At 43.2% G+C, this 18,008-nt stretch overlaps 1 protein-coding gene across 4 annotated transcripts in view; it reads left to right on the plus strand.

Annotated features, from left to right (window-relative positions):
• Positions 1 to 18,008, plus strand: part of Tbc1d4 (TBC1 domain family member 4) — a 233,068-nt gene that overhangs the window by 24,635 nt on the left and 190,425 nt on the right. The window lies entirely within an intron of this gene.

Genomic DNA, 18,008 nt, shown 5'->3' on the forward strand with positions numbered 1-18,008 from the left:
CTAGTCTCAGGATAGGCTTGAACTCACTTAGATCTTCCTACCTCTGCCTCCAAGTGCTGGGATTAAAGACATGCACCACCATGCCAGGCTTCTTAGGAAATTAAAAAAAATTTTTTTTGGAGAGTGAGTGAGAGAGAAAGAGGGAGGGAGGGGGGGATATGGGTGTGCCAGGACCTTCAGCCTGCTGCAAATGAACTCTAGATACGTGTGTCCCCTTGCGTGCATGTGTAACACTGCGTGCTTGCGTTGCTGTATCTGGCTAGGTGGGACCTGCAGATTTGAACATGAGTTCTTAGGTTTTGCAGGCAAGTGCCTTAACTGCTAAGCCAACTCTCCAGCCCTGCCTTAGGAAACGTTAATGGTAGTACTTTTTCTGTCACTTTACAATTTCTAGAATGTGACATTTATGGGTTCAATCAAGTTAAATATTTCTTTTAGTGGCTTCATGGTGATTTCCAAGTTACTTAAAAAATGTAATCATGCTACTTTGAAAGAACATTTTGGCAAAGCAGATGTTTATAGTACTTAGTAATTTCTTAAACTGGGGCATTAGAGTAATTTATAACTCTTATCCCACCTCCCTCCCCACAGTCCCCTTTTCCTTCCCAAATAGCTCCATTTTCATGTTTTTTTCTAAAACCCACTTTAAACCTACATACTTCACATCAGAGAAAGCACGTAATAATTGTCTTTTTGAGTCTGTCTGGCTTATTTTGCTTAAACTGATTTCCTGTTCCATCCATTTTCCTGCATGTGTCATAAGTCCAATCTTTACGGCTGAATAAACATTTATTTTACACAACATCCACCCGCCCACCCACCCCACGTTCTTTATTCCCCCATGGGAGCACCTAGGCTGGTTTTATCCCCTGGCCATTGTGAATAGTGTCACAGTAAACATAATAACGTGCAGGTTTTTCTGTTTTATGTTGACTTAGATGCCTTTGAGTACTTGTGGTGGTTTGAATGTAAATGTATGCCCACCATAGCCTCAGGTATTTTTTTTTTTTGTTTATTTTTACTTATTTATTTGAGAGCAACTGAGAGAGAAGAGAGAGAGGGAGAGAGGGAGAGAGGGAGGGAGAGAGAGGAAGGGAGAATGGGTGTGCCAGGTCTTCCAGCCACTGCAAACGAACTCCAGATGCATGCGCCCCTTGTGCCTCTGGCTAACGTGGGTCCTGGGGAATCGAGCCTCGAACTGGGGTCCTTAGGCTTCACAGGCGAACACTTAACCACTAAGCCATCTCTCCAGCCCACCTCAGGTATTTTTGATTAAGATTAAGCTTTCTACTTAAGTCTCCAGCAGGCAACGTCCTGTTGGGTGAGCTGTGTCACTGGGGGATAGATTTCTACTCCAGCCCTACTAGGTGTGTTGAGAGCCAGCATGAGCTATAGCTGTCGTTTCTCTGCTGTGGATGATGGCGTGAGCCAGCTTCTTCTGCCATGATGAAGCTTCCCCTGGAATCTGTAAGCCTGAAATAAACCCTTTCCTCCCATAAGTTGATTCTGGTCGGGTGTCTGTTCCAACCACCAGAAGGTAACTGCAAAGCACCACTGCAGTTTGAGTGCAAGATGTCCCCCCATAGGCTCATATGAGTGAATACTTGGTCCCTAGTAAAATGGCGCTGCTTGAGAAGGTTGTAGAACCCTCAGGAAGTGGAGCCTTGCTAGAGGAAGTGGGTCACTGGGGGCAGGGCTTGAGATTTTGTAGTCCAGGGTCACTTCCTGTTCTTCCTCTGCTTCCTGATGCAGATAAGATGCAACCAGCCTTGTGCCCGCTGCCTTGTTTCCTCCCATCATAAACGTTCCCTGTGAAACTGTCAGCAGAGTCAAAACCTGTTTCTTGGGCTGGAGAGATGGCTTAACTGCAGCGCTTGCTGTGAAGACTAAGCACCCCAGTGCGAAGCTTGATTCCTTAGGACCCATGTTAGCCAGATGCACAAAGGGGCACATGCCTCTGGACTTTGTTTGCAGTGGCTGGAGGCTCTGGCTGCCCATTCTCTCTCTCTCTCTCTCTCTCTCTCTCTCTCTCTCTCTCCCTCTTTCTCTGTCTGTCACTTTTAAATAAATAAATCAACATAAAACAAAAAAATTAAAAAAAAACAAACCTGTTTCTTCCATGAATTGCATCTAGTTGGATACTTGTTCACAGCCATGAGTAACTAATGCAGATGTATGCCCAGGAGTGGTATAGTTGGATTATACGGCAGTTTTATTTTATATGTAATTTAATTTTTTTTATTTACTTGAGAGAGGGAGAGAAATTGGGGGGGAGAGAGAGAGAGAGAGAGAGAGAGAGAGAGAGAGAATGGGTGTGCCAGAGCCCTGAGCCACTGCAGACAAACTCCAGATGTGTGTGCCCCCTTGTTTGCATGCGTGACGTTGTGCACTTGTACCAATGTGCATATGGCTATGTGGAACCTATGTAGGAGATTCAAGCATGTGTTCTTAAGCTTCACAGGCAAGCACCTTAACCTTAAGCTATCTCTCCAGCCCTCTTTTATATGTAATTTTAAAATCTTTTATTTATTTATTTTAGAGAGGGGGGGGAGAGGGAGGGAGGGAGGGAGGGAGGGAGAGGGAGAGAAAGAATGGGTGTGAACAAACTGTAGATGCATGCACCACCTTGTGTATCAGGCTTACATGGGTCCTGGGAAATTGAACCTTGGTCCTTTGGCTTTGCAGACAGGCACCTTAACTGCTAAGCCATCTCCCAGACCTTATATGTAATTTTAAAAGCCAAAGATTAACATATTAATTCTTCTATCTGCTAAGTGATGCTATTTATCATGTTACTTACTGTAGGTTGTTTGTCAGAAAAGAAGCAAGATGTAAGCATAGCATTCTCTTCCCGCTTATCTGTTTTTTTAATTTTTAATTTTTTAAAATTAATTTTTTGTTGATATTTATTTAAGAATGACATATATAGGGAGAGAGAGAGAGAGAAAGAGAGGGAGAGAGAGAGAGAGAGAGAGAGAGAGAGAGAGAGAGAGAGAGAGAGAATGAGTATGCCAGGGCCTCCAGCCACTGCATGCGCCACCTTGTGCATCTGGCTTACATGGGTCCTGGGGAATCGAGCCTTGAACCAGGGTCCTTAGGCTTCACAGGCAAGCCCTTAACTGCTAAATCATCTCTCCAGCCTTGCTTGTCTGTTTTGAATATAACATAGCCAATGACATTTATCTTAGCTGTCGCATTACATTTTAGAACATTAAACATTTGTGATGCAAAAATCAAAGGTAGTTGATAGGAGACTAATAAGTTAGTTGGAGGGAGAATAATAAAGGTGTTAGTGTAAGATTTTTAGAAGGCGACTTTTTGCTTACATATGAGAGAGCTGTGAGAGTCTTGTAGCTGACATTGCTTTAATTATTACCGCCATTGTTATCAGCTCTACCATGGCCAGTTGCAAACATTGAGCTAAGGCTAACCAAGTGTAAGATTAGCCATGAAAATGAGGGGTTTAAGTGATTTCTTCAGAGAAAAGTCAGCATGGATGCATATAAACTCACACTAACTATGTGGGAATCTGGGGAGGCAATGCATATTTGTTGGGGTATTCCTTGTTTCCTCATAGGAAAGTGGATTCCTTGTTTCCTCATAGGAAAGTGGATTTCAGGACCTGGTTTGAGAGTTTAGGCACAAGAGATAAATAGCTATTTAACATTTAAAGCTTTTTGTAGGATTTCATCTTTTTTTTTTGAGGTAGGGTCTCACTCACTAGCCCAGGCTGACCTGGAATTCAGTATTCACAGGGTGGCAATCCTTCTACCTCGGCCTCCTGAGTGCTGGGATTAAAGGCATGCGCCACCACACCTGGCTGGATTTCATTCCTTTTTAAAAAATATTTTGTTTATTAGAAAGAGAGAAAGAGGGAGGGAGGGAGGGAGGGAAGGAGGGAGAGAGGGAGGGAGGGAGGGAGAGGGAGAGAGAGAGCGAGAGAGGGAGGGAGAGAGAGGGGGGGAGAGAGAGAGAGAGAAAGAGAGAGAGAGAGAGAGGGATAATGGGCATGCCAGGGCCTCTAGATATTGTAAACGAACTCCAGATGCATGTGCCACCATGTGCATCTGGCTTATGCAGGTACTGGAACATTGAACCTGGGTCCATAGGCTTCACAGTCATGTTCCTTAACTGCTAAGCTATCACTTCAGGCTGGATTTTATTATTATTTTTTAAATACTTTACTTATATTTATTTATTTGAGAGAGAGAGGGAGAGAGCGAGCGAGCCAGACAGAGATAATGGACGCCAGGGCCTCCAGTCATTGCAAGCAAACTCCAGACACATGCACCACCTTGTGCATCTGGCTTACGTGAGTCCTGGGGAACCAAACCTGGGTCCTTTGGCTTTGTAGGCAAGCAACTTAACTGCTAAGCCATCCTCCAGCCCCAGATTTTATTCTTGAGTGAAAAATTTCTCTTTATCTGAGACTTTGCATATGCATAGAAAATGAAGAATCCAGCAATGATTAGGAAATGTTTTTGCTTGTGTGTGTGTGTGCAGGCCAAAGGATAACTACAGAAGTTAGCTTCAAGAATACTGTTTAGGGCTGGAGAGATGGCTTAGCGGTTAAGGCCTTTACCTGTGAAGCCAAAGGACCCAGGTTTAATTCCCCAAGACCCACGTTAGCCAGATGCACAAGGGGCACATATGTCTGGAGTTTGTTTGCAGTGGCTGGAGGCCCTGGTGTGCCCATTCTCTCTCTGTCTGCCTTTCTTCTCTCTGTCTCTCTCTGCTTGCAAATAAATAAATTAATTAAAAAATACTGTTTACCTCTTTTTGAGACAGGGTGTCTCATTGGCTTAGAGGTGACTAATTATGCTAGACTGGCCAGTGAACTTCAGGCATGTCCCTCTCTCTGCCTCCCCAAGACAAGGATTACACATATGTGCCACCATAACTGGCATCTTTATGTGGTACTAGAGATTAAGGTCCTCATGTGGTGGGGCAAGCACTTTACCAATTGAGTTGTTTTCCTCAGATCTGATTAGAAAAATTTAATCGTAATTCTTTCATTCTTAAATTTCTAAAAAGAATGTGACATTTGTGGGTTCAATCAGTTCAACATTTGTTTTTGTTTTATTTTTATTTATTTATTTGAGAGTGACAGAGAGAGAGAGAAAAAGAGGCAGATAAAGAGAGAGAATGAGCGTGTCAGAGTCTCCAGCCCCAGTAAACAAACTCCAGATGCATGCGCCCCCTTGTGCATCTGGCTTACGTGGGTCCTGGGCAATCAAGCCTCGAACCATGGTCCTTAGGCTTCACAGGCAAACGCTTAACCGCTAAGCCATCTCTCCAGTTCCATTTTTTTTTTTAAAAGTGGCTTTGTGGTGATTTCCAAGTTGCTTAGAAATGCAGTCATGCTACTTTGAGAGAACATTTTTTTTTTTTTTTTTTTTTTTTTTGTGAGCAGTGGTTTATAGCACCTAGTATCTTTTAAATTTTATTTCTTGACCACCTTTTGTTTGGTTTGAGTCAGGGTCTGACCCCATAGCCCACAGTCTTGAAATCACTGTAGCCTAGGCTGGCTTTGATTTCTTGGCGATCCACCTGTCTCTGCCTCCCAAGTACTGGAGTTACAAGCATGAGGCACCAAACGTGGCTCTATTGACTACTTTTATATGCGTGTATAATGCCTCTGAGCCCCTTCTTCCTAACTATAGCTAGTAGACCCTGTGAAGTCCTCTGTCTGCAGTTCTTTCCAAATGAGGTAGGAGCCGATATAAACACAGATGGCCTTTTAATCTTTTTTTTTTTTTCTTTTAGGCTGTGACTTGCATTTCTTTCCATGTCGTAATGTGTTGTGGATTCTAGTAGATAAAAGAATAGTCAAGAAAGTGGCTAAACTGATTTTGAGCTTCTGCTTGCTTTGTTGACAAATACTTGATCACCTCTAAACATACTGTAAGATAGTTAGATTTTTGCCCTTTTGTAAGCTAATGGCTTAAATGATGGCGCCAACAATGATGAAAATAATCTTGGCTATTCATGGAAATACCTTGCACACTTCAGCTTGTATGGATGTAGGACTCCCTTTTTTAAAAAATAATTTTTGCTTATTTTCATTTATTTATTTGAGGGCAACAGACAGAGAGAGAAAGAGGCAGATAGAGAGAGAGAATGGGTGCGCCAGGGCCTCCAGCCACTGCAAACGAACTCCAGACACATGCGCTCCCCTTGTGAATCTGGCTAACGTGGGTTTTGGAGAATTGAGCCTTGAACCAGGGTCCTCAGGCTTCACAGGCAAGTGCTTAACCACTAAGCCATCTTTCCAGCCCATCCTTTTTTAAATAAATAAATCAATGTGTGTGTGTGTGTGTGTGTGTGTGTGTGTGTGTGTGTGTGTAAGCAGAAAGAGAGAGAGCGACAGAGAGAATGGGCACACCAGGGTCTCCAGCTGCTGAAAACAGACTCTAGATCCATGTGCCACTTTGTGCCTCTGGCTTTATGTGGGTACTGGGGAACTGACTTTGGGTCATTGGGCTTTGCAGGCAAGCACCTTTACTATGCCTTAATTGCTAAGTCATCCCTCCAGCCCTTTAAAAGCATTTTTATTTATTTATTTGCAAGCAGAGACAGAGAGAGAGAGAGAGAAAGAATGGGGTGCCAGGGCCTCCAGCCACTGCAAATGACCTCCAGATACATGTGCCACAGCATCTGGCTTTACGTGGGTATGGGGGAATCAAACTCTGGTCGTTAGGCTTTGCAGGCAGGCCCCTTCACCACTAAGCCATCTCTCCAGCCCTAGTCTATAGGACACTGAGGTCATCCACGAGGTACTGGCTTGGCTACAGGCTTCAGTCACATTCTCCTTTCTTATGTCCAGGGCAATGGCAAAGAGAAAGCCCAAGCACCTTTCATGGCTTCATAGTTCCACAGCTTCTCCTCAACCCCAAATCTCCATTCTCCTTTCCGACATCTCTGAACGTCTCACCGTTTTATGCAGACCAGATGAGCAGTCCAGGGAGGATAGAGGATCACTGCATTTCACAGAGAATCAACACCCTTTGAGTTCTAGAGACCAGACGGGATTGGGAGAATTAGCTGATCAGATGACTTAATCTAAGTCTCCGTGGTGGTTCATCTTCTGTCGTCAACTTCACTGGATTGCAAATCCCCTAGAAGACACATGTCCAGGTATGTGTATGAGGGTGCTCCAGAGAAGTGTAACTGAGGCCGGAAGACCCACCTTGAATGGGAGCAGCGCTATCCCGTGGACTGGGGTCTTGGACTAAAGGAAAAGGAGGAAGTGCGCTGAGCTCTGCACTCACCCCTGTCTGCTTCCTGACTGTAGGCGCGATTGTAATGGGAGCAGCTATTCAACCTCACACCTTTCCAACCATGATAAAATAAACACTTCTTTCCTTACGTTGCTTTTGTTAGTGATTTTCTTTTTTGGTGGCAGGTTTTTTGTTTCCTTCATTTTGAATGATGCCAGTACTTATCTGACAGAATTATGAAACAGAAATGAGGGCTGGGAGATAGCTCAGAGGTTAAAGATTCTTACTTGAAAAATGCCTGCCATCCCTGGTTCAGTTCCCCAGCAGCCGTGTAGAGCTGGATGCGAAGTGGCTCATGCATCTAGAATCCCACTGGAAGGAGAGCTGGGCGAATCCAAAGCTCGCTGCCAAAGTTTGTTTGCAGCAGCAAGAGACACTGTTTCAAAGGTGGAGCACAGACTTCCAAACGCATGCCAGGACACACCCATGCCCCTGCACGCACACATGTCCACACACACACACATGCACACATGCAAATAGATAAGTTAATAAGAGACATGAGATAATTGTGTGATGCATTTCGCACAATGCCGGAAGGAAGCGCTCATGCCATAGCAATTTGTTGGAATTACAGGTTTCGTTTGCTTTTAGATTAGGGCTCTTAGTGCTAGATGTTGGGACTACAGGCTTTTGCCACCACACCAGGATTTTTAAATTAAATTAAGTTTTTAAAAAACATGTTTTTTTTTTTTTTTGGCCTTTTGAGGCAGGGTCTCACTGTAGCCCAGGCTGACCTGGAATTCACTATGTAGTCTCAGGTTGGCCTCGAACTCATGGCGATCCTCCTACCTCTGCCTCCCAACAGGCTCTGTTTTTTATTTTATTTTATTTATTTATTTATTTTTTGATTTTTTGAGGTAGGGTCTCACTCTAGCCCAGGCTGACCTGGAATTCACTATGGAGTCTCAGGGTGGCCTCGAACTCACAGTGATCCTCCTACCTCTGCCTCCCGAGTGCTGGGATTAAAGGCATGCACCACCACGCCCGGCTTTCTGTTTTTTTTTTTTTAAATAGTTATTATCATTAAATTGCAATGGCTAGGTATCAAATCTCAGGGAACTGTATTAAACAGACCAGATAAGTTATCTGAAACAGCAAGAGAAGACAATGAGGATCAGACTAACCCACAGGAACGGGGATGAACTGGCTCAGTCAGTGCTGGTGTGGCAGAGGAAAGGCAGGAGGTTTGAAGAACGGCTGAGCACGAAACACAAGGAACTAGAGGAAAGAGCATGACCTTGAGACTCGGGCACTGCTTGCCCTGGGCTGCGGAGAATGCGGTCAGCTTCCAGCTGGGACTGGAGCCATCCCAGAGTGACCAGCCTAGTCCTGCTGATGGAAGCAGGTGTGCCCAATGAGTGAGTGAACAGATAAGTAGGTTAACCTGTGGGAAGTGGGGGGACGGTGGCAGGGGCGGAGTGCGACAGGAGGGGGAGAAGGGACAGCCGTAAATAGAGTGTGGTGACCAAGGACATTAGGAAGCAAAAGCTAGTTTCAATGTCCAAGGCGCTTTCTCTTTCCAAGGTCTGGGGTCTAGAGAGAGAGCTGAGAGTTCTGGGAAGGATCCTCGCTTTCAGAGGCCCTTTGGGTGGGAGACACAAATCTCTTGAGAGACAAACCCGTCCGTGTTAGACCAGTGCTATGTTCATCCGTTCAGCTTCTGCAGAATTACTTACAAAACCTTCTAAAGCACGAGACAAAAAATAAAAGCCATTTTCTATGCTTGTGGAATTGTTCAAGGTTTTTGTCATGCAGTGTCAAAATATTTTCTGCTTGAAAAATAGAGCAGTCTGACGGGCTGGAGAGATGGCTTAGCGGTTAAGCGCTTGCCTGTGAAGCCTAAGGACCCTGGTTCGAGGCTCGGTTCCCCAGGTCCCACGTTAGCCAGATGCACAAGGGGGCGCACGTGTCTGGAGTTCGTTTGCAGAGGCTGGAAGCCCTGGCGCGCCCATTCTCTCTCTCTCCCTCTATCTGTCTTTCTCCCTGTGTCTGTCGCTCTCAAATAAATAAAAAAAAAAATGAACAAAAAATTAAAAAAAAAATAGAGCAGTCTGAGAGTACTATTCTCATGCCAATTTCTGTCTGTCTGTCTTCTATGTTATCTATGATTCATCTATCCAATAATCTTTCCATGCATCCATGTATCTGTACAGATATGAAGATGTAAAAATCTCTTGAGGTGCTGTATGGACACCTGAGATTTCTTGGCACCATTGTAGACCTACTAAAGCTCTACCTGCCGGGCAAGCACCTGGACTTCCTGTTCATCAGCATCCTGGGTTCTTGTGATTGGAAAGCTTGAAAGACTCAAGTTCTTATAGTAGGTCAAGGATTGTAATGTTTAATTTTTTATGTTTTGGCCTGATTGCACTCTGGCTCTTATTTTTAAAGGACCTAAGGAATGTTTACAATATTCTTCTTAAAATATTTTATTTATTTACTTGAAAGAGAGAGAGAATATGAATGAGAATGGTATGCCAGGGCCTGTTGTCCCTGCAAATGAGCTCCAGACACATATGCCTCCCTTGTGTATCTTGCTAACGTGGGTCCTGGGGAATCGAACCTGGGTCCTTTGGCTTTGCAGGCAAATACCTTAACTGCTAAGCCACCCCTGCAGCCTGGTTTAATGATATTTTGTTGTAGTGACTTGAAGACACATCTTTTATTCTCACTTTATTGTTATTATTACTGTTATTTTGAGGTAGTGTTTCACTTTTGCCTAGCTTACCTGGTCTTCACTCTGTAGTCCCATGCTGGCTTTGAATTCACATCCTCTTACCTTTGCTTCCCAAGTGCTGGGGTTAAAGGTGTGTGCCCCCACAACCTGGCACTTTAAAAAAAATTTTTTTTTGTTTATTTATTTATATGAGAGAGATCGAGAGTGAAAGAGGCAGAGATAGATAGATAGATAGATAGAGAGAGAGAGAGAGAGAGAGAGAGAATGGGTGCGCCAGGGCTTCCAGCCACTGCAAACGAACTCCAGATGCCTGTGCCCCCTTGTGCATCTGGCTAACGTGGGACCTGGGGAATCCAGCCTCGAACCGAGGTCCTTAGGCTTCACAGGCAAGTGCTTAACCTCTAAGCCATCTCTTCAGCCCAGCCTGGCACTTTTAATTGGGTACTGGAGATCAAACTCATCCTTGTGAGTAAGCTTTTTACCCATTGAGTTCTCTCCCGTCCCTTCATGCAAATTTGGAAGCATAGATTTGACTCAGGGAACCCATGTGCCGGTGGATGAAACTCCTCTTCCCCTTAGCTGTCAAGAACCTGGGAGGTCTGGGCACACGGAGTGCGTGTGTGTTTCCCAAGGGTCAGTCCAGCTCATTTACTGGAAGATGGACTATAATAGCTTCTCCAGCTTTCACAGATACATGTTGTAGCGGTGACTTCTAATTGCTGGGATAAAACTCCCAACGGGAAGCTGCTTCTTGGAGTAAAGGTTTATTTCAGCTTACAGCCTTAAAGGGGAAGGTTCATTATGGTGGGGAAAGCATGGCACGAGCAATGGCTGGGCACCAATTCATGTCACATCAGCTGAGAGGCAGCAGAGTGAGTGAATGGGCTCTGAACACCTAGTAGGGCTGGCCTCATAAACTTCAAGACCTGTTCAAGCTTCCTCCAGCAAGGCTCCACCTCCCAAAAGCTCCATTAGCTGGGGATTGAGTGTAGGCTTACCCGGAAATTCATGAGGTTATAGGGGACATTTTATATTCAAACTACTACATATGTCCCAGATACAGTGACAGTGAGGACAAACCACATCTTTTTGATGAGGTATATAGGAACTATCTTTGTTTTCTCTAATTGAAGAATCAGTAGTAGAGGAAAGAGCCATTGCTCACTTAACTAGGCCAAGGATTTCTATATTTACATTTTTCTTAGAGAACTCATTTAAAAAAATTTATATATAACAGGTCATACAAATTTATCTCCTTGCTCCAACTCCCATTACCCTGGGGGATCCTCCTTAGTGGAGTTATGGTAATCTTTGTGGGGTCATAAAGGCCTCAGTCAGTCCCCATGGGATAGTGGAGGACCGTGCCTTAGGGTTCCTCTATTCAGTCTGTGGCTTTTATAATCTTTCCACCTCCTCTTCCACAATGTTCCCCAAACCATGGCAGGCCTGTTGGCTGTCTGATTTAGTGTTGAGTTCTTGGTAGCTTCTGAATTTACGCTTTCGTACATTTTGATTAATCTTCCTGTCTGTCACCATGTGGTTGTCAGGCTAGCAGTAAGAGCAGTATTCATAACGTTGCTCCCCTCTGCAGTTTCTCCTGGGCACTGGCTGATGTGGTAGAGGTGACAAGTCTTAGAGACCTTTTAATATTCTCTTATTTAAAATATAGAGGAGGGCTGGAGAGATGGCTTAGCAGGCATGTGCTTGCCTATGAAGCCTAAGGACCAAGGTTCAAGTCCCTACAACCCACATAAGCCAGATGCACAAGGTGATGCATGTGCACAAGGTCATGCAGGCAGACAAGGTGGCTCACGTGCCTGGTGTTAGATTGCAGTGGATAGATGCCCTGGTGCACCAATTCCTTTTCTCTCTCATAAAAAATTAAAATATGGAGGAATAGGACACCTATAAAAGGTGTAAAAGACTGAGGGAGAGAAGTATACAGGGATCGCTGTGGCCCTCCGGTGAGTCCATCTCATAGAAAAATAGGGAGCTCCAGGTTCAATGAGAGACCGTGTTTCTGTGAAATAAGATGGGGGAGGAGTAAACAAGGACATCCTACGTCTTCCTCTGGCCTTTGCACGTGTGCTCTGCACACGTTGGCGTTATGCCATACACATATGCACACACCCAAAGTAAGTTTCTGCCTTTGTAGTATTTCAAAACGTATGTAAGCAATGCTACAGTAAAAGTTATGAGTGAGTCTCTTCTCTTTCCAATGCAAAGTACCATACGGATCATGTTTCTAAGGAACTTACAGGTTCTTGCAGGTCTTCCTTCTTTGTAGCTGAAGTCATCCCTATATGAACACGCCAAAATTCACACCATAAATTCTGTTGGAAAGGAGTCTGACAATTTGAAACTACCTATTACTTCATAAAGTCTAGCAGGTTGCATACATTTTTATGGGATTTAGATAAATCTTGTAATGTAGACTGTTTAATATTGGATGTGATAGCATATTTTACTTAAAAGTTGGTAGCCGGACTGGAGAGATGGCTTAGTGGTTAAGGCGCTTGCCAGCGAGGTCTAAGAGCTCATGTTCAAATCCCCGGGTCCCACGTAAGCCAGTTGCACAGTGACACAAGTGAGCAGTGTTGCTCATGCACACAAGGGGTGCCCATGCCTGGAGCTTGTTCACAGCTGCTGAAGGCCTTGACGCACCCATTCTTTCTCTCTCTCTCTCAAAATAAATAAATTTTAAAAAATGTTGGAAGCAATTTGTGCATGCAGCTTTAATTGTATTCCAATACTTTTATAAATCATAGGAATAATCTTATAAAAATTTAACAGGGAACATCAATGCTGAGATTTGTATTTTTTTAAAATAAAGGTTGAAGAAAACTTTTAAAGTAACATACGTAGGTATTTTAAGCTATGTTATTTTTATTTTGCCTCAGTTGCTAGCATTACAAGGTATGAGGTTCCTCAGATGATTTTTTTTTTTTTTTTGCTCAATGTTATTAAGTAAAAATTGTCTTTAAGCCGGGCATGGTGGTGCACATAATTCTAGCAGTCAGGAGGCTGAGGTAGGAGGACTGCAGTGAGTTTGAGGCCACCCTGAGGGTACATAGTGAATTCTAGGTCAGTCTGGGCTAGACACTACCTTGAAAAACCAAAAAACTTTTTTTCTTTAGATAGAAAATGTTTCTTTCTCTATGGTGGAGGCATATATACTATACCTATAATAAATACTACTTTTTTTTGAGGTAGAGTTTTGCCCTAGCCCAGGCTGATCTGGAATTCACTATGTAGTCTCAGGGTAGTCTTGAACTCATGGTGATAATCCTACCTCTGCCTCCCAAGTGCTGGGATTAAATGTGTGTGCCAGTTCCCACACCTGGATATAAATACTATTTTCAGGAAATTGAACAGTTTTGTTTAAATATGTCTGAGTGGAGGTCAGTTGTGTGCTGAGGAAAATATGACATAGTGGGAAAATCTACTAGATTTAAGACTTAATTGTGAAATTAATATTAACAAGGTTAACAATGTTGAAAATAAAGACTACGATATATGAGGTGTATTATTTACTGAACATTCTTAGTAGATTTGAATATCTTGAACCCAGTATACAAGATTTCTCGTAACCAACTGAACTGGAATGGAGTAGTCCATGCTTGATGAGCCTGACAGACCGCAACAAAAGTTGAAAACCTTTATTAACACCACTTACAAAGCAGTATAGTGTCAAGTAGAATCAATTCAAGAGTCAGGAGTCATTCATTGTGATTTGTGCCAGGCACATTGGAAACACAAGAATAAAACATACACATTGGTAAGAAGTTATTATTATTATTTTTTTGGCACGCATGTGTTTGTGGGTGTGGGTGTGGGTGGGTGAGTGTGGTGTATGCACGCATATGTATGTATAACAAAGCTAGCCATTTATAGGCAAATTGGGAGGATTTAGCAGTTAGTTCAAGGATACACGCTTACTTTATGCCCTTCTGCTCCCCTGAGAATTCTGTCTCATTTTATTAGGCACATGCAAGATGGAGGTATGTATCCTTTTTTTTTTTTTTTAAAGCCATATGTGAATGCATTAAGATCTATGATTTCAGAGTTTTGCCTCTAGCTTTTGTGACTTGGATAAGTCATTTACCTGGGCCTAAATTTTCTTATCTATGTAATGCAACTCATTGCACTTTCTAGTCAGAGAAAACAACAACAACAACAACAACAACAATGCTTGGCAAAGTGCACACAAAATTTGGTCTGTACGACAGTAGTGACCACAGGCTGGGAAGGCTAGCTCCGTCATTAAAGTGTAACTCAGTCATTAAAGTTTTTGCCTTGCAAGCACGAGGACTTGAGTTGGTTCTTCAGTAGCCACATAAAGCTGCTGGTCATGGAGGCACACACCTTTAACGCCTGCAGTGGGAAGGCAGAAGCAGTGCCCTGATGCTGGCTGGCTAGCCCTTCTAGCCTAACTGGTGAGCTCCAAGGCAGTGAGAGTCTCCAAAAGAGGAGGACTGCATTCCTGAGGATGACACTCGAGGTTGTCTTCTGGCCTCCACATGTGCTCACATATATATACACATGTGCATCTATATACATACAGACACACATACACAAATGTAGGCACACCGCACATATGCACACACAAACATTATGGTAACTTTTATCATGACACACTGACTTATACTACAATCAAGTAGCATGGTTAAGAATCAGTAAAAGAGCTAGGCTTGGTGGTGCCTGCCTGTAATTCCATCTGGGTGTACCATCCCCACACCAACAGGCAGGAAGGCAAGGTGGGCTGGACTGTATAGTCCAAAGATCCATCCTCAGTGACACACCTCCTCCAGCGAGGCTCCACCTCCAAAGGTTTACCAGCTAGAGATTAAGTATGAGGCTTAATCACAAGCACATGAGTCTATGGCAGACATTTCACATTCCCACAACCACAAGTGTGCATCACTGTGCTTAACTTAGATAAATTAGTCTACATGTTTTTAAACCATTATGACACATGGGATTACTCATTAAGTTCTATTGCTTACCCAGCAATTGGAGATTAGATTAGCTTTCTGTGGCCCCTCTATAGAAAATATTTCAGCGCTGAAATATCTCTATCACACCTTTCAAGACTAAGGGTCCATTGTGGAAGAGATGGTGGAAAGAATGTAAGAGTCAAAGGAAGGGTAGGACTCCTTACAATGTGCTCCTCCAGAAACAAAATGGCCTGGATACCCATGACCTCACAGTGCCTGACACTACCTACACAAGACCATCATAATAGGAAGAAAAGATGATGACGTCAAAATAAAAGAGAGACTGATTGAGAAGGAAAGGGGATATGATGGAGAGTGGAGTTTCAAAGGGGAAAGTGAGGGATGGAGGAATTAGCATGGGAAGTGGTCAATAAAAAAATTACCCCCCCAAAACAGTATCTTAGCATCTCTGACCCCATATACCCTAATTAATATATAGAAGCTCATGTGTTTAGAAACCATGAACATACGATATGAACATACCTTTCTAAAACATGTCATTTTGGCTGACAGAGCTGAATTAAATAAAATACCACTCAAAGAATTAAAGATGTAAGTGTGTCTACGACCTGTCATGTTCATTCACACAGCTGAATTAGAGCACTAATTAAAAATGGGGAAATGTGATTTTCATCCTTTAGGAGCTGTAGCAGTTTATTAGCTGGCTTAATCAAAATGAGTCAGTGGTTTATAGAAAAAAATCGTTTATATTCCATAATTTTCCAAGAACCTGTCAGTTAATTTTTATTAATTATATATTAGCCCACATTCCATTGCATAACCACTCCTTAGAAGTTGTTACAAACTGCCACCATGGGTAATTTTCACCAAAGATAACTGGGGGAGGTTGAACTGTATTCTATTTTAAACGACCTCCAGCTCCTTAGATGTGAGTGACGAGGAGAAGGGAGGTAGTTATCTGGAACTCAGGAGCTAAGATAACAGTTTTAGTTGTGGTTGTCTAGAAATATGCCGTGAAGTCTTCTTCTCTTGGTGGGCTGTGTGGCCCATTGGAGTGGTGGGGAGCCTGAGGGGGAACAATCTGTCAAGGCCCAGACCTCTTACTCAACTTTTAGCGCAGCAGCTCGTTTGATTTATGTCCTTACTGAGTGACACAGAGACTGTGCAAGATGTTATCAGAAAAAAACAATTCTGAGTCCCGAGGCCAGGCTGACTTAGAAACCACTGGCCTCACGGATTGTTCAAGGATTTATAACATAAGCTGAGCTGTAGAAAATTCTACTACAACCTAGGGACGTGATTGCAAGGAAGCCTCAGCACAGATGGCAGGAGAGCGATTCATTTTCTTTCTACACACCTCCATGAAAATGAGATGGATGTAATGATGATGTGATTGCTGACTGTATAATATTGGCTGTAATTATGCTCTGGTTTATAAGAAATTGGGGTACAATCCATCTGATATTGAGTTGAGTATTTTCAGTGAACATACAATTTTGTAGCCATTTAGTACATTCATAATGTTATCTATCTAGTTCCAAGGCATGTTTTTAAAATCACTATGCTGTTTTCTTTTAAATTTATTTACAAGGTTCCCACTGTGTATCTCTCTAAAAGTGCTTGGGAGTGACTTCTGATAATGGCTGTCAATCAAATACATGGAAGATCAGAAACCAAGAAAGAGGCAGAAGCTTATACAGAGTCTGAAAGAGTTAAGGTTATTCATATTCAACATCTTCAACGTCCAACAATAACATGCAGTGTGAGCTTGACATTGGAGTGCAAAATCATTTTAAACATGGCTCTTTCTGTAATAACCTTTAGTAAAAGCAAAGGGCACATTATTCTGTGAGGCAATAATACGATTTTTAGAGGTAGCAGAATCTTAAGTATTTGGCTACTTTCTTGATTTCCTATTAGTCCGAATAATTGTTTTCCCCTACTACAGATAAGTTGAATATGAGGTTGTGAGTTGGTCCTTCAGATGCCTTCTGTCAGCAAGGTCCTGGTAACCAAGGCCCCAGTTTCAGCAAGTGCTGAGGACTGGGCTATATCAGTGGTATGTTTTCTATTTAAAAATTTATTATTATTATTTATTTATTTGAGAGAGAGAGAGAGAGAGAGAGAGAGAGAGAGAGAGAGAGAGAGAGAGAGAATGGGCGCACCAGGCCCTCCAGCCACTGCAAACGAACTCCAGATGCATGTGCCCCCCTGTGCATCTGGCTAACGTGGGTCTTCTGGAATCGAGCCTCAAACCCGGGTCCTTAGGCTTCACAGGCAGGTGCTTAACCGCTAAGCCACCTCTCCAGCCCCTGTTTTCAATTTAATGGTAGACTATTACAAGTTAAAGGGTTTGTTAGTCAGACGTTTTGTCACTGGGGACAAATACTTGAGAAACAACCTAAAACAGAGAACTGTTTATTTTGGGTCATGGTTTCAAACCGTGACTGGTCAGCTCCACTGGGCATGCGGAGGGACAGGCTATCATGGCAGCGAGAATGTGTACCTCATGGCACCCCGGAAGCAGAAAGAATGTCTGTGCTCAAGGCTTCCTCATTCTGTCCTTTTTATTGCATGGAATGGGCATCATCCACATCCAGGGCAGTCTTCTTCTCTTAGTTCATCCTCTCTGGAAACACTGGCATAGACACACCGGTAAGTGTTCCTTAGTAATCTCCTAGGTCCTGCTCCCTTTTCCTCCTCCATTAAATCCCTTTTTGCCCACTACTATCTCTTCTATTTTGATGTCATCGTGCTGTACTCTGCAGGTCTTGTGTCCTGGTGTCAGCTACTGTGAGGTCATGAATATTAAGGCCAGTTTTGTGTGTGGAAGACAGTATTGTAAGCACTCCTCCCCTTTCTTCAGTTCTTACATTCCTTTTTTAAAAAAATATTTTATTTTATTTATGAGAGAGGAGAGAGAGAGAGAGAGAGAGAGAGAGAGAGAGAATGGGCACGGCACACCAGGGCTTAGCTGTTGCAGATGATCTCCAGATGCATGCACAACTTTGTGCATCTGGTTTACGTGGGTCCTGGGGAATTGAACCTGGGTCTTTTGGCTTTGCAGGCAAGCGCCTTAACAGATAATCCATC

Source organism: Jaculus jaculus, chromosome 3 (assembly GCF_020740685.1).
Source record: "Jaculus jaculus isolate mJacJac1 chromosome 3, mJacJac1.mat.Y.cur, whole genome shotgun sequence".
NCBI lineage: Eukaryota > Metazoa > Chordata > Mammalia > Rodentia > Dipodidae > Jaculus > Jaculus jaculus.